The sequence below is a fragment of the Eufriesea mexicana genome, unplaced genomic scaffold (genome assembly GCF_001483705.2).
Source record: "Eufriesea mexicana isolate 0111107269 unplaced genomic scaffold, ASM148370v2 scaffold492, whole genome shotgun sequence".
Classification (NCBI taxonomy): Eukaryota; Metazoa; Arthropoda; class Insecta; order Hymenoptera; family Apidae; genus Eufriesea; species Eufriesea mexicana.
In genome coordinates, this window is record NW_016908641.1 from 230,767 (window position 1) to 248,789 (window position 18,023).

Consider the following 18,023-nt stretch of genomic DNA (forward strand, 5'->3'; position numbering starts at 1 on the left):
GTACAGTGACATTGATGCATGCAACGAAACGTGTCCGATAGTGATATTGATGCCTGCATAAGAAAGTAACTAACGCGTATTCGTTCCTTTTGCGATTACTTCGTTTAAACTGACTTTAGTGGATCTTCATCTTTCTACCACGATCATTTTTTACGCGTGTAATAAAACACACAGCGAAATCTTTTCGTTATCACATCACCAATTAAAATGAATCAAATCTATCTTGAAAATATTCGAGTTCCTATTATTACATTCTTTTCTTTTTTTTTTTTCAATAAAAAATCATGATTTTTTTGTATGACAGTAATAAACCGGGGAAATATTTGATTTTGTCAAATTTTTTATCGTCGTATTCACAGAAGAAAAAGAGAAAAGAAAATGGTGTATTCGAAGGTGCAATGATCAAAGATTAAATGCTTGAAGAATATTATTACTTGTGAAATTTCTGTACTTTGAAAACAGTGTCTATGACGAAGAAGAAGAGAAGAAGCTATCAGTACTATCGTTAAGAGCAACAAATCTTCCTTCGTATGGCTAGTGTTCGTAAGTGTTCGTGATGTGTTCTCAGATCTGTAATTGACACAGTTTATTGGTAATATGGTGTGATACACGTGGCTACGTTTGGATTACGAGTATCTGAAAATCTACTTTCAACGAATCATGTATGGCTGGTGAGTGAATTGTCGACGATATTTCATTCGAAACCTTTAATTCCTATCATGTCAGATATTTCTATTATTATTTACAAATTAATTTAGATTTCAATTTATCGAAAGTAAATGTTAAGACCTAAGATTTCTGTAGATCTTAAACAAGTTTTCACTTTGCCATCTTTCGTATTTAATAGATTTATTAGGCAGGAAGAGGAATTTGCAAAAATCTCATTGTCCTTTAAATCGTTGGCCGAATCTTTTCTCAGATTTTGACTATATTATAGCTTAACAAAATTCAAACTTCAACATTTCGTGGAGACATCAACGAAACACAGGACGTCGTTCCATACGAAAGGCGGCGTCGTTTCGTGGAAGTCGTGAGTTTAACGTTCGCGTTCATGCTGAAAGGGAATGACGAGCCGCGAAACGTGCACGCACCGACTAACGAACGTGTACCTTGAATGTCCTGTCGGGGCTGCGTACGCATAAAGCCGGCACGTGTATATATTTATTGTGTTCTTTATTCAGTATGCATCCGGTGGACTGTGGCGTGGCATAGGTAATAATGCGTCTGGCGTTGGTCACGCAACAATGACAACCTGTTAAACTTTCTTGGTGACGATCTGTAAGTTTGTCGTGCGCGATGCACGTCTTCGTAAAGCCGAGTTTCCAACGGCCGTGTTGTACATCTGCAAACGCTCGATGATGATAATTTTGGATTGTTCGGAGCAATGTTCGTGGGATATCTCGTCTATTCTTGTTTAACGCTTTGTTTAACGCTTTGCGTGAATGCTTGAGAAAACGGCATACTTTTACACCTTCTCAATGTGTTTCTTAATTCAGAGGTGACTGAAATGATATTAATTGATAAAATTGTTTCTCTCTTATAGAGAAAAGATAACGTAAAACTTATACGTTTATCTTTACCTTCCATCGGCTATGGAATGTCGAACGCGGTTTAAGTTCGTATGCGCTGCAATAGAGAGGAAATTGTGGAATTTCCATTTCCTGTTCCTGCAGAATCTTAAATTCCACCTATTTTTAGTGTCGCGAAGCGAAGCTTTTTTCTCTTTTCTGTAATTTGCGAATCTTGCAAATCTGGCTGGTAGAATGTTTTAAGAGAAAAAGAGGAGAGGCAACATCCTGCAAACCGAGAGGTACCACGTGAGAAAGGTAAACTATATGTATGTATGTATAGCAGGAAATGCGAAGGGAAGATAGTGAGCACCTGCCGTGGTAAGCTCGTCGATGCATAATATAAACGCAATAATTCTGTATAGGACAGCGACGGTCTTAGCTTCGTAGAAAATACGAACCTTCGTTTGCGAGGTGGATGATATGTTAAAAATATTCAAGATGGACAAAACTTCTTTTTCTCTGTAGATGTAACATATAACGTTTTCGAACGATGGCTGCATAAATATCGATAGTAAAATTAATTGAGTTCTGTTACCTCAGATGATATCGCGTACCGGTTTTCCAGGAATGTAACGTGTTTCATTCATGTTTTACATCGAACGTGAATACATTACGGTGTCCTTTGCGCATTATTCGCATGGATTCAATGGGTGAGGGATATCATGGATAGATCCGACTTGCATTTTTCCCATTAACGTCTGAAAAAACGTGAAGAATTTCAATTCTTTAAAACTTATGTCTCGACATTTTTATTTGTTTTCAATTTATTAATTTGACTATTCTTACTTTTGCGATTTTAATTTTCTTCGAATAGACGATCCTTTCTAGTAAATTACAACAAATAAAGATTTATTTTCAAGAAAAAATAAGAAAGAAGAGTACAGGACAGGAGAAGTATAAATGAAAAGGGTAGGTATAATAAATCATCGTATCGAGAAGGAATTTATGTTCAGTGCGTTAAAAGAACAACCTTGGAGGATAAATAAATTCTAGCAAATTCCACGTGATTGGTATCGTAAGCCGCAACAGAGCGTAACATTTACGTTTGCTACGTGCAAAGATATATTAATGTGATTGTATCGGGGTCTTGCAAATTTCGCTGTAATACATCAGCAATGATCTACTAGAAGTAACGAATTTTCTATTCTTGCCGTTTACTTCGTTAAAGTCAACAATTCGTGCTCAATTAATTAATGAACATTATTATTAGTTGTTAAAATAATTTTCACTGAATATTCGTTAATATGAAGGAAAACTGTATAAGCAAAAGTCCACTTATTGAGATTTTTAATTCTAATAAGTATCTTACCTCGATTTCATATTTAATATGAAAAGCGATTGACTATTATTAAATTTTATACCGAAACATTCATAAAAGATATCATCTTTTAATCTACAAGTATTGTCAAAGAGGTTTGACGAACCACGTGTAATAGGGTTAATTAAGCGTTGCTGATGACTCAATTTCCAAATTCTTCATATCCAGAAGTATTTAGTGCTGTTTTAAATATTTTCAATATTTTTGTATCATATGTGGTCCTACGTATAGCTAACAAGGAGAGTGCAAGTCCTTCGGGCCACCGATTTAGTTGAAACTTTGCAGATTTGTAGAAATCATCATGCAGTTTAAGAAAATATATCATTATAGCGGCAACTACTCAACAGTTTTTGAAATATTTACGATTAAAGTTTCATTACTACCTGAATTACACATTTATTTCCAGCGGTTTACAAGTAGAGTCGTGGTCTAACGACGATAGTTCAAAATTGTATGCTGAAAGACCGTGGTTCGATTCCTGTCCCCGTAGTTTTTTAATCTATTTTTTATTTTGTATTCATTTTTCGTCTATGAAAACATAAATAAACAATTGTAAATAAAATTTCTTAATAAAAAAATTTATTTTTTACGCTTTCTTATGTTAGTACATATTTATTACAAAATAATAAGAATATTATGCAAGAAAAATACTTTTTTATTGTAATCTTATTTACTACAGAAAATACAAAACCTATCGCTCATGTAAGTATTAATTATTAAATGAAACATTGTATAAGAATGATGCTATAATTGCAATTTTGCTGCGCAGCTATAAATGTTCATGAATTAATTACAAAAACTGGGAAATTTATTAATTTTCTACATCCGAATTAATTTCTAGTATCTAGTTCGATTACAAATTTTACCGCCTGCGGTCAGCGCCATCTGTGATTTTGGACCATATGCTCGGAAAAGTGATAGGAATATAGAAGAGGCAAGGAGGTCGTCGGTGAGCAGGTCACGTGACAGACAAGGACAGAGAGGGGATAGAAAAGGACAGAAGGGCTCCGGCAGTGAAAAATTAATTAATTACTCAATTTTTGTAATTAATTTATGAACTTTTATAATTTCGTTGCAAAGCTGGAACTTCAGGCTACATTCTTATATAATTTCGTAAAGAATTTAACTCTAAATTGTAAGTTATTAATTTTTGTTTGACGGCGTCCTTAATTTCCTAACGACGACCATTACGATCTTCCGTGGAAAAATTTAATACTAAACGAAACTAGAATCAAAATGTGATCGAAAGTTATATGAGAAGATTCGCAAGAACATTGTCTTTCTAACGAGTCCATAAAGTTTCATAAATTAATTGCGTAGAGGATAGTAATTAACGAAAAACCAATAGCGTCTTCGACAACAATTCAAACACTCCGTAGAATAATAATTAATAATTAATTAATTAGGGACAAATTTATATCAAAAAATATATTGGAAAGTTCTTGAAGGATCTGGCTTTACGATGCAATTATAAAAGTTCATAAATTAATCGCAGGAATTGAGTAATTAATTAATTATCTAATAAAAATTCAAAAAGGAACAGTCAGTGCCACCTATAATTTTGTACTGGAACTAACGGAGCACAAGCTTCCAGATAAATGTCATAGGTGGTGCTGACCGTTGTTGTTCGAATTTTTATTAGAAAATTAATTAATTACTCAATTCCTGCGATTAATTTATGAACTTTTATAATTGCATCGTAAAGGCAGATCTTTCAAGAACTTTCCAATATATTTTTCGATATAAATTTGTCCCTAATTAATTAATTATTAATTATTATTCTACGGAGTGTTTGAATAGTTGTCGAAGACGCCATTGGTTTTTCATTAATTCCTATTCTTTACACAATTAATTTATGAAACTTTATGCACTCATTAGAAAAACAATGTTTCTAGGAATCTTCTCATATAACTTTTGATCACATTTTGCTTCTAGTTTCGTTTAGTATTAAATATTTTCACTAAAGATCGTGATGATCGCCGTTACGAAATCATAGACGCCATCAAACAAAAATTAATAACTAACAATTTAGAGTTAAATTCTTTACGAAAATTACATAAGAATATTGCCTGAAGTTCCAACTTTGCAACGAAATTATAAAAGTTCATAAATTAATTACGAAAATTGAGTAATTTATAAACTTTTCTCTGTCGGAGCTCTTCTATTCTTTTCTATCCCCACTCTGTCCTTGTCTGTCACGTGACACACTAATCGACGACCTCCTCGCCTATTCTATATTCCTATCACTTTCTTGATTTTTGAGCCCAAATCATAGATGGCGCTGATCGAAGGCGCTTGAATTTGAATCGATTATTATCCTAATATATTAATTCGGCAGTGGAAAATTAACAAATCCGGAGTTTCCGTAATTAATTCATGAATTTTTATAATTGCATCGCACCCTATGTTGGATAATTATTACAAATTAATTAATTAAAAAGGAATTAATTTATCTAGAATTACGAAAGGTGTTAACTGCATAAAAAAATAAGTATGTATAATTTTCTTCCTATCTCAATGAAATCAATAGTAACTTTTGATAGGATAACTATAAATTTGCAATATTTTATGCATGAGACCACTTTGATAATTCTAATATTAAAATGAATCAAACTCTTGGTACAAAGATTAAGCTGTATCATTTATTTAATTACATTGTTAATACAAATCTTAATTAGTAATATTCATTGGGTAATTCTTGCAAAGTTTATTTTCCTTGAAACAAATCTGTAAACAAAATTGCTCTATTACTCTCAGATATCGAAGAATATTAGTTTCTCCAAAAACGTGTAATTTATATGTGAGATCTTTCTCCTACTCACTTTCTATGTGCAGTTGTATTCACTCCTGTTGCAGAACTTTTATTCTGTAGATAAGTTGCGAAATACACAGCTTTTATCCATAATTTCTTCTCCATTCCAGTCGTACAAGAGTGCTCGTATGTTATCCAATAATGTTCGATTAATCCTTTCCATTCAGTTGAGGTGTTTACAGTGTCGTATAATCCAGTATAATTACTTTCTGTCTGCATCAATTTTTGTATTCTAGACTGACAAACACACATCCCTCCATTATAGCATCTAAGTCTGTGTGTTATTCCACTTTTCTTCTGCTGCTGCAACACAAACAATGTCTGTAATGCTTCAATATTTGATTCCATAACATAAATCCTTTCAAAATTAATAAAATCTAAGGCTATCATCACATACCTATTTCTATTCCATGTCTCTGGCTCTACAAGCTCACATGAATCAGAATGTTTTGTCTCCAACTGGCTCTTGAACCTTGTTCTTGTCTCTCCAAATGGAATCTTCGATTGCTTTGCTTCACAAAAATATCCTGCATTCTCCAATTCCTGTCTTTACTACTCTTTTCGTTAATTTCATTTTCAATACTTTCGTGGACAACTCTTTCATCTTCCCTATACATGGATTTCCCAATTTTCTGTGCCTCTCTACAAGCTTCTTGTTCCTTTCTACTAGTATAAAGACCATTATTATCCATCTTCCCTACGAATATTTCTTCTTTATTCTTAAGAGCTATTACTTCATTTTCCTTGAGCATTACTTCACCACTATCTCCAGTTATCAGATTTACTGACAATAAATTCTGTCTCAAGTGTAGAACACAAACAATATTCAAGTATCTGGCTCTATTCTAACTTTCGCTTTAGCTTCCATGGAAATATTTCTTTACACTACTCCAATTTCCATTCTTATTTCTTCCTATTTTTAAAATATTCCAGTTTATTAACCATATGGATCATTGTTCTCCAGTCCAAAACCCATTATTCTGTTCCATTGCTCTCTGTCAAGAAGCACACTTTCCTCTTTTTATCTTGATCTCCTTTTCTTTCCTTTGTGTATAAAACAACAATTTAAATGATTTTTCCAAATAATTAGACTTCTTACATGTAACACACAGAGAGTGCACTTCTTAAGTTTCGTCTTGTCTTTCTAATCCTAGAAATTTATCTGATTTTTATCCTAATCTTTCAAAACTGAAATATTTAATTTCTTTATTACCTTATTTGTTTGTTCAATATGTACTTGCAAAATGTTTAGCGGAGTTGAACTTGAAACACCACGTTTCCTGGACTATGATGGCTACAGATTCATTTTGATCTGCGTTTCCCTTGCTTCCTTGGCAATCAGTTCAGTTTTGAGATTATCTATTTCCTTTCCTTCTTTCTGTGTTAACTCTCAGGTGTCATTTGCAAATACACAATCTAGAAACATACGTAAGATTTTAGTAATAAGCATTGTTTTTTCTATCTTACTCCCTAATGCATGTAATTTGAAAACTTATCTGTCTGACACGCAATGTGGGTTACAATATCACGTTTAAATTTATATTTATACATGAAAAATTCCCCTGTAACGGAATATTCTTGCTGTTCTTATCCTTCTCATAGACATTGCTGAATTTTACCCATATTTCATGACTTGAAGTAAGGTTGATACATGAATTCCTCCCCTCTGATTGAAACTCTCAGATTTCATACCTACAAATTGTTAGTTAACCAATCTTGTTTGTACTTTTCTATAATTCTTGGTTCTTCCATTGTATGTTCATACAAACCTTGAGATTATGACATGAAGACCACTGTAAATTTTCAAATATGATATCCATCTTGATCCTTTCATCTATTGACACTTCCAATTTCCTTCTCAAATTTTGTTTTCCGCACTCAAACACGTGACTTACATTCTGTTGGCAGTCCATAATCTGTTGATTTATTCTTTTGCTAAGAACATGCAGAACTCACACACATTCCTCTTTAGATTACTTACCCAAAGTCTGAAGTCTGAATCCATCATAAGTGCCCTTGTCATCTGTATGGTGGATTTGTTCTTCCTCCCAGCAATTTCATTGCACTGCGAAATCTTGGCTGAAATCAAATCATATTTTATTTCCTTTCGATGTAACCAAACCTGGAAGTATTGCCCCACAAACTCACCTTCATTGCCTGAGCATATAAGTACTTTTTAACTTCATGACAGACTGATTTTCTTTCAATTCCACCAATCGTTTTATTTTCTCAGCTTTCTGACTCTTCTCCTGTACAAGCAAGACAATAAACACTCTCGAATAATTATCAGCAGATAAGACGTACCTTTTATCTGCTTTTGACACTGGTTTCATTGGCCTAGTCAAGTCCATGTACCACATACCCATTAATACTGCTGCTTTTATTGTTTCCAAGTTGCTGTAGATATTTCTCCAGATTTTTGCCCTACTGCAACATTTAAATTCTATATTGAATTTGCATAACTATTACCAATCATTTGTTTTTCATCTCTTAAATGATCCTTATATTTGCATGACCCAGTCATCCATATTACACACCTTTCTTTGTTGATCCATATGCGTCCTTATTTATGTTTTCTGATCCACATAATATGCATTTCCACTTCTTAATGTTTTCAATTGAACTTCTCCATTTTCTTTATAGTCATCAACTTCATCTTTCTAAAACTTAACAAATTAGTGTTGGTCATTGACTTTGATCACTGATATCAACATTTACTCAGATTTGGAACACAACATTCCTTTCAATCTGACTGTAATCTCCATATCTCTGCATCTGACAAACCCATCTTCCTCTCTCAGTCCCTTTATCGCCACCAAATATATATGTCCTGCATGTCATATGGCTAGTCGACCTAGAATCCAAAAGACATATTATAATTTACATATTTACAGTGTCAATTCTTTCTTGCCATATAAAATAATTCCTACAATATTTTTCTCCAACTGCACGTGCATGTCTATTTCAACAAAATATTGTCTTTACACAACCAGACTTAAATATAACTTATAAAAGATAGAAAAAGAATGGTTTATATCTCACTTATTTACATAAAACTACTTATTTATTTACAACAGAAGGTTATGTTAAAATAAAGACTTACATTCTTCGACCAGATGCAGACACACTGCCATGGACATAACGATGCTTCCCACGTTCTTCTGTAATCTTCTTTTAATTTCCTGAAAAAATCGGGCAAATAATTAGGCAACGATCTGTTCTATTGAGTGATAGCAAAGAAACCTAATCAAAAGACGAAGTATAGGACTCTGAGACACGAAAGATAACGACGCAGCACGAACCGTCACACACTTCCATATACGGTACTGTATTTGGAAAAAAAAACGATGAAAATTGAAAAAAAGAACAATGATTCTATTAGAAGAGAGCCCGTTCTATCGAGTGATAATGAAAAATCAAAACCAATAATGCACATTTCAAACAACTAAGCCACCAGAGGTAACGTCGCACCACAAACTGTCACACGTGTCTACTTTCGGCACTGTATTTAGAAAAAGAACGGCGAAAATCGAAAAAAGAACACTGATTCTATTAGAGAAGAGCCCGTTCTATCGAATGATAACGAAAAATCAAAATCAAAAATCGAAGTTTCAAAGAGCTAAGCCACAAGAGATAACGACGCAGTACGATCTGCCACGCCCTTCCACTTTCGGTACTGTATTTAGAGGAGGAACGGCGAAAATTGAAAAAAAACACTGATTCTATTAGAGAAGAGCCCGATCTATCGAGTGATAATGAAAAATCAAAATCAAAAATCGAAGTTTCAGCGAGCTAAGCCATGAGAGATATCGACACAGTACGTCCTGTCACACGCGTCCACTTTCGGCACTGTATTTAGAAAAAAAACGGCGAATATCGAAAAGAAACCACTGATTCTATTAGAGAAGAGCCCGTTCTATCGAGTAATCCAGAAAAATCAAAATCAAAAATCAAAGTTTCAAAGAGCTAAGCCACGAGATATAACAACGCAGTACAACCTGCGACGCCCTTCCACTTTCGGCACTGTATTTAGAAAAAAAACGACGAAAATTGAAAAAAAGAACAATGATTCTATTAGAAGAGAGCCCGTTCTATCGAGTGATAATGAAAAATCAAAACCAATAATGCACATTTCAAAGAACTAAGCCACCAGAGATAACGTCGCACCACGAACTGTCACACGTGTCTACTTTCGGCACTGTATTTAGAAAAAGGACGGCGAAAATCGAAAAAAGAACACTGATTCTATTAGAGAAGAGCCCGTTCTATCGAGTAATCCAGAAAAATCAAAATCAAAAATGCATATTTCAAGGAACTAAGCCACCAGATATAACGTCGCACCACGAACTGTCACACACGTCCACTTTCGGCCCTGAATTTAGAAAAAAAAACGATGAAAATCGAAAAGAAACCACTGATTCTACTAGAGAAGAGCCCGATCTATTGAGTGATAATGAAAAATCAAAATTACAAATGCAAGTTTCAAAGAGTTAAGCCACGAGAGATAACGACGCAGTACGATTTGCCACGCCCTTCCACTTTCGGCACTGTATTTAGAGGAAGAACGACGAAAATTGAAGAAAAAACACTGATTCTATTAGAGAAGAGCCCGTTCTATCGAGTGATAATGAAAAATCAAAACCAAAAATGCACATTTCAAAGAACGAAGCCACCAGAGATAACGTCGCACCACGAACTGTCACACGCGTCTACTTTCGGTCCTGAATTTAGAAAAAAAAACGATGAAAATCGAAAAGAAACCACTGATTCTACTAGAGAAGAGCCCGATCTATTGAGTGATAATGAAAAATCAAAATCACAAATGCAAATTTCAAAGATCTAAGCCACGAGAGATAACGTCGCAGTACGACCTGCCACGCTCCTCCACTTTCGACACTCTATTTCGAAAGAAAACTGCGAAAATCGAGAAAAGATAGGTCTGCTGATAAGAGTAGTGTCTACTGTGGTAAGTCGTAACAAAATATTTTAATACGGAGCAGGAATTTCATATATCTAGGCGAAGAAACGTGACGAGATAATTCGATTTTACACGACTCACACTTCCGTCACTATACGTCGAAAATGAACGATCCAAATCGGAAAGAAATTGGCCTACTGATCAGGAAACATTCTATTTTAACGAATGATAGCGAAATATGGCAATGCAAAATCGAAATTTCCAATATCTAAACGATAACGATAATACATAACAACACAGCACAATTTGATACACACTTGCACTTGCATCACTTTATTTCACGTCTGTACCGTTGAAATTAAAGAAAGAATAGGAAAACTATTAAGAAACTGCCTGTGCCGGGCAATGCTAACGAATATCCCATTGGACGATCGAATTCTGGAATCTACAACTGATAACACGTGACTATTCTGTTGTATTATATGATTCGCACTTACACTAATTCATGTCGCACATGTATCAGTAAACGATTTTCACTATGTTACTTAACTTTTTTCCACATGTGTTATATTACTACCGAACAAATGTTCGTAGTTAGTTATCCTGCTCTTGGTAAAGTTCTCTCGAATTCTTAAACTTTTGTTGTGTTCCTTTCGTAAATATCGCGAAGATGTTACTAAAGTTGTTCAATGTTCCGAAAGAATAACTGATATTGTGCATTATCATTGTTGAATATTAATTTCGTCAGTTGCAGTAATTAAAACACTAATCAATGATGGCACTACTTTACGAAACGTATTGTTCCGATACTGAAAATTTTACTTTAACGCGCGTAAACATTTTTCCATGTATTACCGGCATGATGGATCGCGTCGACTAGAAGTGCGCTGCGATTGGACAAGCTATGCTTGTTTTCGCGGGAAGATGCTTCGTGTTTGAGATAGCCATTTGCCAAAGTATCGATGTAGAATATCAAACGATGTCTTATATTTATGAATAAAAATGATGCAAATACAAATATGTTTCTGTTATGCAAATAATGAGTTAAAAAATACTTATTTTCCACTATAGAAAGCTTATAAATTAATAAAATTAATTATTAAATTAATTATAAAAATATATTGTATAGCAATATGTAATATATATATATGTGTTAGTTACAAAATTTGTATAATTTGTATATATAAGTTATGTAAATTCGTAAAATTTATTAAAAATTATGCTTTTCGCAACTTTAAGATGTTATTTCAAACACTTATATGTTAAAAACTATTGTTACGAAGAAATAAATGGCACTTGTATATTGTTTCTATCATGTGTGCTTGCAATTCATGAATTAATGCATAGAAGTTAGTAATTAATGGAAAACCAATTGCATCTTCGGTATGAGTTCATGTCCTTTGTGCAATAATTATTAATAAAAATAAATGGCACTTTTATATTGTTTCTATCATGTGTGCTTGTAATTCATGAATTAATTGCATAAAAGTTAGTAATTAATGGAAAACCAATTACATCTTCGGTATGAGTTCACGTCCTCTGTGCAATAATTATCAATAATTAATTAATTAAGGAAAAATTTATAAATGCACAAATTATTGTAAATATATATATGCTTCTGACAATAGTTAGTTTACATTTCATTCAGATATTAATTATACATACTTATACACACTTATTTATTTTATGCTTTTGACCTTTTTACTAATTCTAGTGTTAAACTGAACCATATTTTTCAGTAATACAAAGATTATGCTGTATCATTTATGCAATTATATTGTCAATACAAATCTTAATCAGTAATATTCATTGGGTAATTCTTGCAGAGTTTACTTTCCTTGAAACAAATCTGCAATCAAAATTGTTCTATTACTCTCAGATTTCGAAGAATATTAGTTTATCCAAAAAGATCTAATTTATATGTGAGACCTTTCTCCTACACACTTTCTATATACAGTTGTATTCATTGCTGTTGCAGAACTTTTATTCTATAGGTAAGTTGCAAAATACACGACTTCTATTCACAATTTCTTTTCCATTCTAGTCGTACAGGAGTGCTCATGTGTTATCCAATAATGTTCGATTAAACTTTTTCATTCAGCTGAGGTGTTTACAGAGTCATATAGTCCAGTATAATTACTTTCCGTCTGCATCAATTTTTGTATTGTAGACTGATAAACACACCTCCCCCCATTATAGCATCTAAGTCTCTGTGTTATTCCACTTTGCTTCTACTGCTGCAACATAATTAAACAACCTCTGTAATGCTTCACTATATGATTCCATAAAATATATCACTACAAAATTAGTAAAATCTAAGACTGTCATCGCATACCTATTTCTGTTCCATGTCTCTGGTTCTAAAGACCCACACATATATCAGAAAGTATAATTTCTAGCTGTCTTTTTGCCCTTGTTCTTGGTTCTCAAAATGGTATCTTAAATTGCTTTGTACAGAAAAAGTATCCTGCATTCTCCAATTCTTGCCTTTCATATTCTTTTCGTTACTTCTATTCCCAATATTTTCTTGGACAACTCTTTCATGTTTTCTATATTTAGATGGCCTAATTTTCTGTACCACTATCAGTTTCTTGCTCCTCCTTACTAATAATGTTCCAGTCTGTATTTTTCCATTTAATTCGTCCACACCATAAAGTCCATTAATGCACATCTTCTCTATTAATATTTCTTTTTTCTTCTTATAGATTATTACATTATATATCTAGAACATTATTTTACCACTCTTAGAATTATCTTACCACATTTTGAATTATCAGATATATTGACATTAAATTCCGTCTCAAGTTTGAAACATACGGAACATTCTCAAATATACAGCTATCTAACGCAATCCTACCTTTTGCTATAGTTTCCATGAAAATGTTTCTCTTTGCTGATTCAATTTCTGTTCCTATTGCTTCTTATTCCTTAAAATATTCTAGCTTGTTCACCATATGGCTGGTTGTTCTTGAGTCCAAAATCCATTGTTTTGTTCCATTGTTCTCCGTCAAGAAGCTTCTTCACTTTCTTCTTTCCTTCTTGATCTCCTTTGCTCTCCTTCATGTTTTTAAAATAACAGTCTTTTTCCAAATAATTAGATTTCTTACATGTCCCACACGGAGAGCACACTTCTTAAGTCTCGTCTTTTCTTCTTAATCCTAGAAATTTTTCTGATTTTTATCCTAATCTTCCACAACTAAAATATTTAATTTCTTTGTTACCTTTTTTGTTTTTCCAACATGCACTTGCAATATGTTTGGTGGAGTTACATTTGAAACACCTCTTCTCTTGAGCTTTGTAGGCTATAGATCATTTTGATGATCTTGTTTTCTTGACAATCACCTGAGTTGTGAGATTATCTATTTTCCTTTCTTCTTTCTGCATTAATCCCACACAGTTACAAATACACGATCTGACAATGAACATAAGATTTTAGTTATAAACATTGTTTATTCTATTTTACGTCCTAATGAATGTAATTTGAAAACTTACCTGTCAGCCACGCAGTGTGGGTTACTATATCATGTTCTGCTGGTTTGTATCCTTCTCATAGATATTGCTTAATTTTAATCGCATCTCATAACTTGACGTACAGGTTATCAAGTAATAATACCTTTTCTACGATTGAAACTATCAAATTTTGTAATTACACATTTTTAACCAATCTTGTTTGCAGTTTTCTACATTTCTTAGGTTTTTCATTATATGTCAATACAAACCTTAAGACCATAGCGTGAAGATCACTCTAAATTTTCAAATATGGTATCCATCTTGATCCCTCCATCTACTGATACTTCCAATTTTCTTCTCGAATTTTGTTTTCTGCACGCAAGCACGTGGCCTACATTCTGTTGACAGTCCATAACCTGTTGATTTATTTTTTACTTAAAACATACACAACCCACACACATTCCATCTTATATTACTCACTCGAGGTGTCCTTTTGTTTTCATCGTTGTCACAATCTCATGTCATTCTCTCCAGTTATAGATTAATTCGCCGTGTACAGTCGAAAATATCCATTACACAATTGCCGTTCAATAATAGATTGTGTCAGAAGCATATAACCAAAGTTGATAACCGATTCAAATTCAAGCGCCTTCGATCAGCGCCATCTATGAGTTTGGACTGGAACCTTGAATCTTTGATGTCGTTTGAATTTTCATTCGGTACTAGAAAATTAACAAGTTACTCAATTTCTGCGATTAATTTATGAACTTTTATAATTTCATCGTAAAGGCGCAGCCTTGGCGAACTTTCTAATATAACTTTTGTTATAAATTTGTCCCTAATTAATTAATTATTAATTATTATTCTACGGAGTGTTTGAATTGTTGTCGAAGACGCCATTGGTTTTTCGTTAATTACTATCCTTTACGCAATTAATTTGTGAAACTTTATGTACTCATTAGAAAAACAATGTTCTTGCGAATCTTCTCATATCACTTTTGTTCACATTTTGCTTCTAGTTTCGTTTAGTATTAAATATTTTCACGAAAGATCGTAATGGTCGCCGTTACGAAATCATTGACGCCATCAAACAAAAATTAATAACTAACAATTTAGAGTTAAATTCTTTACGAAAATTATATAAGAATGTAGCCTGAAGTTCCAGCTTTGCAACGAAATTATAAAAGTTCATAAATTAATTACAGAAATTGAGTAATTAATAATTTTTCACTGCCGGAGCCATTCTATCCTTTTCTATCCCCTCTCTGTCCTTGTCTATCACATGACCTGCTCACCGACGACCTCCTTGCCTCTTCTGTATTCCTATTACTTTCTTGATTTTTGAGCCCAAATCATAGATGGCGCTGATTGAAGGCGCTTAAATTTGAATCGGTTATTATCCTAATAAATTAATTCGACAGTGGAAAATTAACAAATCTGGAGTTTTTGTAATTAATTCATGAACATTTATAGCTGCACAGCAAAGTTGCAATTATAGACAACATTCTTGTGCAATGTTTAATTTAATAATTAACACTTACACAAGCGATAGGTTTTGTATTTTCTGTAGTAAATAAGATTACAATAAAAAAGTATTTTTCTTGCATAATATTCTTATTATTTTGTAATAAATATGTACTAGCATAAGAAAGCGTAAAAAATAAATTTTTTTGTTAAGAAATTTTATTTAGAATTGTTTATTTACATTGTTTTCATAGACGAAAAATGAATACAAAATAAAAAATAGATTAAAAAACTACCGAACTATGGGGGACAGAAATTGAACCATGGTTCTTCAGCATAGAATTTTGAACTATCGCCTTTAGGCCACGACTCTGCTTTTAAACCGCTGGAAATAAATGTATAATTCAGGAAGTAATGCAACTTTAATCATAAATATTTCAAAGACTGTCGAGTGGTTGTCGCTATAATGATATATTTTCTTAAATTGCATGATGATTTCTACAAACCTGCAATGTTTCAACTAAATCGGTGATCCGAAGGACTTGCGCTGTCCTTGTAAGTCAATATATATCAGCTGATAAGCTATAATACTAAATGATAATAATAATACTAAGTAATGCGATACTTATGCAGGTATAGTGTATTCCTTTTTGCAGATAGTATTCAAAGTATTTCTTGTTTTAAAGCTTATTTTAGTACATTAAATTACTTATGTTTCTTTTTAAATTATTACCAGTTTATTTTGAGTCGTTTTCTTTACTATTTTTCTTTCCAGTGTTGTTCCAGTTATATTGAAGTACAAATATATGTTTTATACTTGCATGTAAGGGTAGAACGGAATATGACTACCTTTTTGTATAGAGACAGCCAGTAAGTAATTAGACTTTACTCTTTTATTATTTACTTGCTTCGGGGATGAACATGGTTTGCGATGAAGGTCCATGGTATGTACCTTTGAGTTATTGCCGCCATAACGATAATTCAGTATTCCAAAGCACCAAGAAGGACATGCAAAGTTTGTATGTGCAGATTGATAAGGAAGTAAATACCGTGCTGCTGCATCGTATTTTATATGTCCAGATATATGTTTAACGTTATTGACGGTCTATATCCTATATAGCATGGTACTTTGTACGTTATTCCACGTACCCTCTGAACTGCTCTTCCAGGATGGTTTATATTTGTCCGTTTCGCTATGACTATTACGAGTATTATCAACATTTTTTGTGTATTGTGTGTCTACCTATTTCCCTGTTCCAAACACTTAACACTTAAGGCGGGATGTTATGACTGAAAACAAAAGAGTTCGATTTATTTTTTAAAGTTAATAACCGTTAAACAAATATAATTACCATTGAAACATATTTTAGATATCTTGCTCTAATGTGATTACTTTCATTTCGCTCAAGTACGTAAATAATAAAAACATACAACGTTAACATTGCAACTGTATTGCATATTTCAAAACAATACAAAGATCATATCAAAACATAGATTATATCGCCCCAAAGTCATTCCATGTACTAATAACCAACTTAGATTTCACGTTTCCGCCAATCAGCGTCAATCTTGCCATCTAGCGTATAAATAAAATCGTCGTCGATCAAACGCCATCTAGTAGTTACCGATATAAAAGCCATGTAAATTATTTCCCGTGACGTACCGATAAATTACTTACAAGCGATAATAGGTGTTCGCTTTAACGCCGAGTCGTGGATTGAAATAACAAGACTTGCCCCCGCATACACACCTCGACATTCGACGTTTCGAGACCGAAGTTTTTCCGTGACGATTACGCGCTCGATCGATTCCTCTCGATCTTTTCCTGCTTGTAAGAAATCGCGAGGTGCCCGAACGCCTGAAAAGGTACTCAAGCGGAAAATTTCCTGGTAGTGAGCGGGGAGTAAAACCCGATCCATTTATCTAATATCTCGTCACGCGTGTATACATTCTTGTCGTATGCATTAATTAGCCTAATCGCGGCAGCACAATCGGCCTAGCAGGATGTGTGTGCCCTGTTCGCAGAATCCCGGAATAGATGCTAAACGCCGAGATGCCGTATAATTAGACAGGATACACCGACGGAGATATAATCGTGGTTCGCTGAATCAAAAGTGAGATCGTTGTTTGCTCGAGTGTCGTTTCGAGACCCGTTTCTACGTAATGTGACCGCGTGAATTAGAGTCGAACGAATTTTGCTGTCGATTGCATGTGATTGTATTGGTACAGTTTTTAGAGGTATGATGAATCGATTGAAAAAATACGGAACGGTTCATGAAACTTGTTTTTGTTTTCTTCACCGTGTTACGCATGGAACTGTAATAATGTGGATAAATTGTAAAGATGTTGGAAATTAAATCGAAAGAAATTAATTGGCATGGAGTTGAATGAGAATTAGATGGCAGTCTTTTCATTCGTCGTGCGAATGAATGTGGGATAGATGTCGTAGCAGTTGAATGTTTTAACCTATAACTCGTGTGATCACGTTTT

General features: G+C 33.5%; 1 long non-coding RNA gene across 1 annotated transcript; it reads right to left on the reverse strand.

The window, feature by feature from the left end:
* Nucleotides 1-7,688: 7,688 nt before the first annotated feature.
* On the reverse strand, nucleotides 7,689-8,855 carry LOC108545692 (uncharacterized). The gene is made up of 5 exons (XR_001890101.1): nucleotides 8,805-8,855; nucleotides 8,239-8,555; nucleotides 8,006-8,128; nucleotides 7,850-7,950; nucleotides 7,689-7,780 (listed from the first exon to the last, which is right to left on the reverse strand). It is a non-coding gene; the product is annotated as an uncharacterized LOC108545692 (long non-coding RNA).
* Nucleotides 8,856-18,023: the final 9,168 nt, after the last annotated feature.